General features: G+C 38.4%; 1 long non-coding RNA gene across 1 annotated transcript; it reads left to right on the forward strand.

The window, feature by feature from the left end:
* Positions 1 to 2,482: 2,482 nt before the first annotated feature.
* Positions 2,483 to 4,619, forward strand: LOC119906738. The gene is made up of 3 exons (XR_005445018.1): positions 2,483 to 2,684; positions 4,297 to 4,311; positions 4,461 to 4,619. It is a non-coding gene; the product is annotated as an uncharacterized LOC119906738 (long non-coding RNA).
* Positions 4,620 to 10,664: the final 6,045 nt, after the last annotated feature.

Below are 10,664 nucleotides of genomic sequence, written 5' to 3' on the forward strand. Positions count from 1 at the left end.
AACTCAAAATGTCCTATTATTCCTTTTAGAAATTTAATAATAATTTAATCATTTTAGATTGCCATTGTAGATGTGCCATTTTTCACTATCCTACAATCTGATTTAACCAAGCAGTTAGTAGGCCAAGCTATTACTCTACGTTCCATTTACCTCAGAAGTCGGAGCTCAGGACTCAGATCAAAGTCTTATCCGTTAAAAAAACAAGAAAACCTGAGTTGGATCCGTTTCATATGCCACACAACACGACAAGTGAAGGCCACATCGACCTAGCCAATTTTAGCAGCACCAGTCAATAACTAACACATTACGCGGTATTTCACGAATCACCGAATCATAGCAACATGCCTATAGGCAACGGTAACACACTCTTGTGTAAACGACTTACTAAATTGGACACAAAAAAGACAAGTGCGAAAAAAATGTTAATACCACAGTCTTTTACTACAGTCGATGCTCTTCACAGTCATTTTGCTTTCTGAACTAGGGATCCTCTGAGTTTGACCGAGATGATGAGCAGGAACATCGGCGGCCATTCACATCTGGTCTCGCTATTATTCCCCCTACATACACATGTACACACATCATTTTAAAAGAACTCTATCCTGCCTTATCGTCCTCAAAAAATGTTTACAATGCTTTTTTACAACTAGGACACAACTGCGAAAGTGCTGAAAGAAGACACAAACTGACATAAAAGACACAACTAAAATGTATGAGCATTTTAGCTCTGATGGCAGCCCCTAGTAGTAAGAAAAAAGCTTAGCTAAACACATCTTTTGCATTCATTCAGACTGTGCATAATGGGCCAAGGACAGGTTTTCTTTAAATCCTTTTAACACGAGCACTTTTTCTGAATAATCCCATGAATGTGTGGAAAATTTTCTTTAGTGTTTTTTTCTATGCTAAAGTTGAAGGTTGTTAAAATGTCCTGTCAACTACTCAAAGGATCTGTCTCACCATCTACATAATCAGCTTGATCGAAAGTGACAGATTAACAGACAGTCAAAATGGATAATAAGACAACTAATTGCAATTAACCAATCAAACCAAAGTTTTAAAAAAATCATGGTATCCAGTGCTTGAGTCTTCCAAATATGCAAATGATTTGGGTTTTATCATGTGTAGTTGATCTTTTTTTGTAATTTTTGTAATGTTAAAGAACTGTAAAGGGCATCTGTTGTTCAACATTTTATCACATTTTGCCATGCGTAGACATAAGAAGAAAAGGGATCAGACCCAAAAACAAGACACACAGGCAGAGGAGGATCAGTTTATGATATTTATTTAAATAAAACCACAAGTCGGTGACGAGTCCAATACAAGTAGGTAGTCCAAACATACAGAAAACAAATCCAAAGAGAATAAAAAAATCATATAAAAACCTAGGGATAAAGGCGACAGGTAATCCATACAGAACACAGAGGGAGGGCTGAGACGCTTGACCAACACACAAAGACGAATCAATTAGAAGACGCAGAGTTAAATGCACAAGAGGGAGGTGATGAACAATACACAGGTGAAATCAATTGGGGAGGCACAAACAAGCGGGAGAACAAAAGAGCAGGAAGTCAAGTGAACACAGACACAAGAGGAAGGGTATACAAAAAAAAAAAAATAACACAACACAACACAAAATCCCAAATTGTGACACATTATAATCGAGCCAGTGGTGTCTGAAATATGGGTTTATATTTTGACATTTACATTTAACATCCTCATCAGGTGTTTTGAAACTCTGAAAAAAAGATGAAGCATGTTTATGCACAGAGGATGTCCATGTTTTATGAAGATCATGTAGAAGTTTTGATGTATCAAAATTACAAATTTTGCTGTTCAATTAGAGTGCCCCCCACAGGGCAATTACTATAATGTTCTATAACACCAGAACCCAGTGCTGATACATCATCCCTCCAAGCTTCATTAAATTTAGGCCTGTGATGTCTGTGGTGTCACCTGAGATATAATGTCTGATGGTCGATTAACACGGCCGTTGACTTCATTGTGTGGCAGACAATGATGTATTGTGATATTCAATCTGTTCTTTTGCATGTCTTTTGGCTCATATGCATCATTACCACCTGTCATGGGAAGAGGGTTATGTAATCTGGTCAGGACCTGCTGTTGATATGACTTCAAAAGACGGTGAAATCTTTATTTTTTTAAGCAAAAAGTTAACTGGTATCTGAGAGTCCATCGGCAACCGGCAGAACAAATGTCTGACACTTTCCGACTGACCTCATTGCGCCAATCAGGTTGCAGACCAATCTCCATAATAAAATCTGTACTTTCTGAGTAAGCGCCTGACAAATTGTCTTCCATCTTGGCAATATCCATTTCATTACACTGACGCTCGTATTTGAATACGAACAAGGAGGCTGTTGTCTCACAACTTGGAATGCCAGCGTGGCAGGTGTTCAATTTGATAATATTGGCCCAGGTGCAGCAGATTTGCGTAACAACGAGAAATGGTGTGACTGAAGCATTTTAACACAGTCTGAACTGTTCCTTTCACAGTGATAGGGCTAAAAGCAGAGAGGCACAAAAGTGCTTGCAAATTTAAACAAAACCTAGGGATATTTTTTTAGCTATTTTTTCTTTTCCTGCTGACTTGCAGTGGTGGAAGGAATGTTGCAATATTTGACTTGAGTAAAACTGTAGAAGATTAGCAACAATATCTACTTAAAGTAAGTAGTAATATTATTCATGATGCAGAATGGCTGGTGTCAGTATTACTTTATTAATGGAACATTATTGTTACCGCATTAACATGTAAACAGTACTTAATGATGAATTTGGTTAAGTTGGAGCTTAATTGAACAGTTTATTAAACTGTTCAATAAATGACATTGTATCATATTTTATAAAAAGATTATATGTTTAATATGTACAGTCTTAATCTGAAAAGTAACTAGTAACTATAGCTATCAGGCAAATGCAGTGAAGTAAAAAGCACAATATATATTATATCTCTGAAATGTGGTTGAGGAGAGTTATAAAATAGCAGAAAATGGGAGTACTAGAAAAATCCAGGTTCCTCAAATGTACAAAAAAGTACAAACTTGAGTGAATGTACTTAGTGACTTAGCATACTTACTAACTTTTTTTTTTTTTTAAACATCACTAAAGTTTATGGCTAAGTGAAACACAAAAAAGTTTGAACTACACCATAATTTCTTCCAAAAAAAAGTGCTGTGAATTAAAATATAATTGTCTGCAATAAGTGCAAAAAAAGCTCCAAGAGATCCTGGTGGGACTGATTAACCAAAATAGATGCTAAAACCACCTTTTAACATTTATGCTAGCCTGGAGGATAAGGAGCTTCTGCTGATGTAACAAAAACACCTCTTCAACAACAAGCAGTTCTAAGATGGGGTCAGTCCAGATCATGGCCAGTTTTTGCAGCTGTGTGAAAAGCCAGCTTTCTTACAGACTCACATGTCACTCACTTCCTCATGCTGTCATGACATGTTACACTACCACGCAGTGAAGCCAATCAGAAATGACCAGATTTCATGGTGGATGGTATGTTGACCCTTTAGTCCTTCACACCGCATAAAATACATGATCACTGTCAGTAACATTTCTGAGCATGTTAATAACATTTCTGAGCATTTCTACCAACAAAAGCAGAAGTGATTTCTGTATAAAGCGGTACTAGCCAGCAAATTGATGGCTTACCAAGGGCAGTATTAGCTGGCATTGAGTTAGAGATTATGCATTTCTAACATCATTAACATCATTTTGACCACTTTTTCTTCTGAAAAGGCTGAATAAATCTATAAAAGTGTCTGTTGGTCGGTCTGAAATGCCAAGTAATTTTTCGAGGCCAGCAGCCGAACGGTCTGTTCCGACTCCTGCTGCGGCAATTTCTCACTGCAGCAACAACAAAAATTACTGTAAGCAATTTTCAAACAAGTTGCAAGATTAATTTGAAGTTAGTTAGTTTCCTATTAAGCTGTGTTATTTTGCAACATTAGAAGTTACATTAAACATTACACATAAACATTCTTTGGCTTCTTCAGTGTTAATGGGTTTTCTTCAGAGTTAATGGGTTTCCTTATTTAAGGCTGTAACAAAAAAGCCCTGATGAAGGCTCTTTGCAGCAATGTGTTGGTGTAAAATGCATGCGCTGGCCGAATTATCTTCCACCTTAGTATTTCTGAAACTCAAGGACCTACTGTAGTTCACTTAATGGCAGGTCTCATTCTCTCTCTCTCACTCTCTTTCTCTCTCTGTTTGTCTGTCTGTCTGTGTCTCTCTCTCTCTCTCTCTCTCTCTCTCTCTCGTAATTTGCAGAGGCACTCGCAGCTGGTAAGCATGTAACAAGCTTTTAGCTAATTTTCACTTTTTGTTGAATACATATTGCATAATAATCACTTCAATTATATGTTAATGTATGTTAAATGGTGACTCCCGTATTGAATACATGGATTAACAGTGCCTTTTTGAAATGATTACAGCTAATGCCTTTGTTCAGTGGTGTGGTTGACTAGTGACAAATTGACTGATTTGTATGATGGAGACACTGAGATGGAGAAGTTGCCGATGAGACGCTGGAAGCTGGCAGGAATGATTTACAGCCTCAAAAGCATGGCAGCGATTAAAATTGTTTTGGGGAACTTTGTGTTTATCTCATACGCTGACACAACGCTTTGCACAGTTTTTGAGTTTCACAGCTGTTTACCAGCCGTGATTGTTGGTCCTCAACTGTTCTGGCTTTTTAAAAAGAAAGTAGCTAATGGCTGAATATTTTCTCTCTTCCCACCACACCACCCTAATGGAGGCAAGCACGGTGATCATCGGGTCTCTGAATTACACAAGCAAGCGGTGAAAATCAGCTGTAATGACATGCACCAAATGCTTTGAACATTAACATGAAGAATAACATTATTTCTCATGGTCAAAAAAAGCATAAATTACGCTGAACTTTCGAACACTCTCAAAAAGACAAGGACTCCATGTATGATATTGAAAGTTGATGTACAGAAAGACGGTGCACAGCCCTGTTTGACATGCTGTGAGCAGAGTGACTCATTGAGAGACAGAGAAAACACAACAACCAAGAGCAAATTAAAGAAAGCAGTCCAGCAGTTTCACTGCAGTGAGGTGCTCGAGCTTAGCTGTGTCTTGCGATGTGTGTGTGTGTTCTGAAATGATACAAATGAAATACTGTATAATATATTTCATTTTCCTAATGAGGGCTGTGCCTTAAAAAGCTTGGTATTTCCAGCAGCAGCTCCATCGCCATGAACTTACTGATGGTTTTCAAGGGCATTCCTCTGAGAAGGATGCAACAAGATAAAAGAAAACGTCAGCATTGCTGGTGCTGGCCTTTCCCTTTTCCCATCTCCCCCACAGTGTTATGTGTGTGCAGGTGAGCAGGTGTGTATTTCTGCATGTGTCATTGTTTGTTTGTGTGCCCCCGTGGCCTCATAAGGGGAGCGGGCCAGGGAGAAGAGGGACGATGGTGAGACTTGTGCGTGCGTGGGGGATGGGGGGGGTGGCCTGGTGCCAGGGGGAGAGAGGAGGAGAGTGCGGAACATGAGAGCATAAAAAGCATTCAATTAAGACATGAACTGCAGGGTTCATTAAGCATGAGCAAGCCAATGAAAATGACCATCCATCAAGAGAGAGTGCTGTGGCAGCGCTGAAACCCTCGTGCGGGCATGTGCACATAAAACATACTCAATTACTATGGAAAAAAAATGCTCATCCTTGCCTTTTTTAAAGAAGAATGTAAACTAATAGCACAAATTATATCACTGGCCAAAACTCTCATGAGTCATGTACTGATTCTCCTGTGAGAAACTTTGAGGCTTTTCTCCGCTTAGTCTCAAGTTCACTCTTGAAACAATTTTTCCTTGAAGAAATGAAGAATTAAAGTAGTGTACCTGTTTGCTATTTTATTTGTGTTTTGAATTAAGTGAAATTGGCTCTTTAGTACTAGCCTAAATAAGTTTTTAAGTATTGAAAGGGATATACAACTTCTGGCTTTTAGAGAGCAGAAAAATTGAGAATCTGTAAATCCATCTCCAATCGCCTCGTTGTGTGTGCAGCATGCAGGCATGTGGGCCTGAGGACGTGCAATATTAAATATGAAGCACATTGTGAAATGGAACAAGTAATACATGAGATCAGATTAAAAGTTACGTTCCCGCAGGTGCAATTCTGAAAAAAGTGTAATATGAAATGATTAAACATGTGAGCTTAGGTGGGCCCATGCCTAGGTGTACGCACCGGCATACATCTAAGAGACTGCGGTGCTGTCACAAGCTATCTGCCCTTTTAGGATTTATTCATGCTTTCACGTAGTTGTATATGGGCACATATGGTATACGCAGGTATGTTCAGCAGGGATAGAAATCACAGAAGACAGTGAGAACATACCATAACTGCTCTGCTCTGCTCTACAAGGAGTCAGTCTTGCAATAATATGTATTTCATGGCTTTGATAGGGCTGCAGGCTCTTTCTTCATTGTAAGCAATCAAAGCAGCTGTTTGTAAGTGGCCTTGCCCTCTGAAGATTCAGTGCACTCACTCTTTTCTGCGTGCTCTGCTGTGTTTGAATGTGCTCCGTGTTCTTAATCCGGCAGAACACACCAGATACCTTCTTCTAAAGAATGGGAATTCTCCTTACAAATGGATACAGCGCCTACATTTGCTTGTTTATGCTTTTGAATTGGAGACGGTGTGCTATAGTTTTTTTCTTTTATTCTTTGAGAGCTAGCTAGTTCGTGAGTCTGTAAAGCCCAACAAGACTCTGTTTGTGGCTGAGACAGAGGGTGCTGATTGCCAAAATATACCTGAATGTATAAGCGCATACACAGGCACTTCGTGCACGTACATGTATTTGTGTATCTGTGTGTGTATGCGTACTGCTGTGTTCTTGCTGGGAGAAAAATGCCTGTTTTTAAAAACTCATCTGCTGAGTGCTCTGAAAATGATTAAAAAACATTTTCTGTAGAGGGAGCCTTTGTTTTCCAGTCTAAGTCAAGGATCATGTGGCTTTTAACAGATACCAATGTTTGGCACTCCTGCCTCGTAAAATCCTGTTTAATAGTCAATATATTGCAAGGAAAACAAATCTGGAGGCAAACAAGTTTGAACCTGTTTGAGAGCAGATGAAAATTAATAGTTTTTGGATAACAATAGACACAGACAATAATTGCTAGTAGAATAACTTTAGTGTTGGTTTTGGCCTTCATGGGATTTGTTGCAGAGAAAAGCATAATAACATTTTTAAAAGGCAAAAACAAAATACAGCACTAATGGCAAACCCTTTTCACTGGTTAAGGCAAGATAATCTAAAATAAATTGGTGCCCAATTGACCCTTCGCTAAGTCCCGCCCCCCTTAGTTACTGTTGCTATGTCCAACAATCTGTCCGCGCTGCCACTGTCTATTACTGCACTTCCCGGAGAAATATTGTCAAATTTGCTAAAAAAAGCGATCTCAGAAAGAAGCAGACAATTTTGCAGTTGAATTATACATTTGAAGGTTGTATTCAGGCTGTCAAACTGACTCCAACGGACGTGAAAAAAATGAAAGATAGAAGCTAAACTGAGACAAAAGACAACGATATTATGGATCAACACTGTTCCTGTAAAGCTGAGTAGGCCTCTATTCACTATTAAAATCATGAAAAAGCAGAACAGCAGGGCTTTATTACTTTACATTCAGTAGGAAGTTAATTCTTAGCTAGCGTTAGCTAACAAACAACACATTATGGAACAATCCACTGCCGACATTATTCTGGATTTATTTTAGGCTTTTTAAAGAGAATAAATCATACCTCTCCTACCAACCTCTCTGGCTAGTGACTGCAACTATTACAAATGTCCTAGGAACAGCGTTTGACCATATCTTAGAAAAATATAGCCAGAAAAAGCTAGAAAATACTCTTTGCATTAGAGTCAATGGAGCGCATCCATGAAAGTGTCTGACCTCAGTTAGAGTGAGTCCTATACTGCACTGTGATTGGCCAGCTGTGTATTCAGGGCGTGGCTTACCAAAGGGTCAATTACTACCACCCAGCTCAGTCCGAATGTAATGATGGGGAGGCCTACCTGTCTAACTGTGCACTCATTGCGCATGAAAATGTGTTTTGGGAGAATGGCTTCGGAGGGAGGCTTGGAGGGATTGTTTTGGTTGGATACTAGTTGTTTGTTTGTTTGTTTTTTTAGCTTCGTGACAATGATGACCATTGGTTTTGCTTGCTGATCATCCTCTTGTTCGTACTGGCCATTAAAAGATTTCTTCCTAATGAGTTTCTAATTTGCGTGATGGGGGACAGAAGCCACAGTCCTGATTCTGTGCTAAAATATATTCCCAGGTTTAAGTGAAGGTAATATAAGGCTTCATAAGTCTGAGTTAATCAAATTAATCAATTAAATTAAAATTATTAAAATTAAGTTTTAGTATGATATCCCCTCTTTGGTTTCCCTGGATAGTGTTTACTGTATATGCTGAGCTGTGGTAGAGTGATAGTCACACTACTAAGGAATTTTGCCCTAAAAAGACAGCAACTTTGTAATATAGCCACTGTATTTAGCCAACTCAGACTGCTGACGTTTCATATTTTGCTCAGATAAACTTTGGGATGTTTCCATCACTAACATTGAAAGTGCATTAGGAAGGAATTTCTTCATGGTCAGTATGAACAAGAGGAATAATTACAACACGCTGAATCTGTTTCAGTGTACACATGGGCAACCGACTATTGTTTTAAAACACACACAAAAAAGTTCCAGATATGCTATCCTAATAATACATAGATATTAGATTGGAAATTAGTGAGGTGTTCCTTTAATGGAATTGTAGGTTTGTATATCAAACAGTACTTCAGATGATTTCACTGATTAACTAGCCCTCAGTGAGAAAAAGCTCTTGATTCAGTCTTGGGTTGGAATGACAACGTATATATTCCCAGCACACATTGCATTCTACTTTATTATTGATTGAAATATGACCCCATGTGTCTGCTACAATAAAGTCTATTCACTTTGTTATTTCTGTCTTCCAGGTTTGTCCTTTAAATACAATGAAAAGATGTAAAAGATGAATAGAGTTTTGAGCTGTTTGGGTAATAGGTTAGATTACTGATACATGCCCTAAATTGAAAAATATAAACTGAAAATCAGTAGCTATCCAGTGTTTTGCATGAAGTCTGTGGTATTTGCATTTTAATTGGCTGGCAGCGTTAATGATAAAAGAGTGTAATTTAATAGCTAAATATGACTGGGAACCAAGGCAAAGCAATTCGTATTCTCTAAATGTCACATCTTTGTATCCAGGATGCATAATACACTAGATGTATTAGTCACTCTGTGGTCTCACAGAGGGACTGTTACACAATGTAGGCGCACCTTGTGTACCTGTTCTCTACCACAGCTCCCTCAATTGTGGCGATACATCACTTCAAGCAAAAACCAACAATCCCAAATGTGTCTTGGCTAAATATTCCCACTAAATATTCACACAGGGAGGTAGAAGAGTGCATAATAGCTGTCTTTTCTTTTCTTACCTAGCAAGTTCTAATGCACATTTGCCTTGAACTGAATGTGACTACAGACATACAGACAGTATAGTAGTGCCAACATTTTCCTGAAATCTGTGAGATTATTTACAAAAATAAGGAGCTGTCCAAATGTTTCATTTATACATTATCTATTTGCAAAAACAACATTATTAATGGAAGAGTAAACAAGTTTAAAAACTCTATGAAGGCTTTCCTTGCATTTACTCAGGATTTACCCATTAAGGCATTGATGTGAGATGGCACATGTTAATGCTATGGGAAAAGCAATTAATAATTTAAAACCTAACTGTCATAATTACAAACAGCGGCTCAGATGATTGGCTTTAAGCTTTCATCTGATCAAACTTGAGTTCCTGGCCTTGCCTCTCAATAAATTCCTTTTTGATAAATGAGACGTTATACATGAAAGTGGGCAGAGACAGAGGAAAAGAAATGCAAAATGCCTCAAAGGGGCCATAGAACACAGTACAGGTGACTGCTGTTGATTTGACAATGACAAATTGAGAAAAAAACCTCAATGTCTTACCTTCTGATGGTGTTTAGGGTCTATTATTAGCTCATTTATTGCAATTCAAATACTTGGAGGGGAGGTAAACAAGATCAGAGTGTCATGAGTTTAAATAACACTCCCAGACATCCCAAAGGTAATTACACAGAGGTCAATGAGCGGAGGATAACCCAAAAAAAATAAATGGGCATCAGCAATCAATATTTCACGCTTAGACACTGACACAGACACGCATTCGCGTACACAAGCTCACACACTTTTGCATGTCGTCCCTGCCAGGGAATGAGTGGCTCATCTGTATAGACGGCTCAAACAGAACACAAGGCCCAAATTACATTTTAATGGCCTTTCTTATTAGCACCGTGGCATCTTTGAGAGTGCTAGGAAAAAATTGAGCTTTCAACCTTTCCCAGTCCTGTGTCATTTTGTCTGACGTGATCGAGGCTTCCTGTTGACATGCCTACGACCTTTTGTTCGTATACACTTGAAACACATCAAACTGATCACTATAAGCTGATGATTACAATAGCCAAATGTGTGTTCTTTTTCTTTATTTGTCATGCAGATTGCCATCTAATTGATATTTGTATATTTATTACATGAATATGAAGTAATGAGA

The sequence above is a fragment of the Micropterus salmoides genome, unplaced genomic scaffold (genome assembly GCF_014851395.1).
Source record: "Micropterus salmoides isolate LMB-PRFRI ecotype aquatic unplaced genomic scaffold, ASM1485139v1 Ms_hic_scaffold_17, whole genome shotgun sequence".
Lineage (NCBI taxonomy): Eukaryota > Metazoa > Chordata > Actinopteri > Centrarchiformes > Centrarchidae > Micropterus > Micropterus salmoides.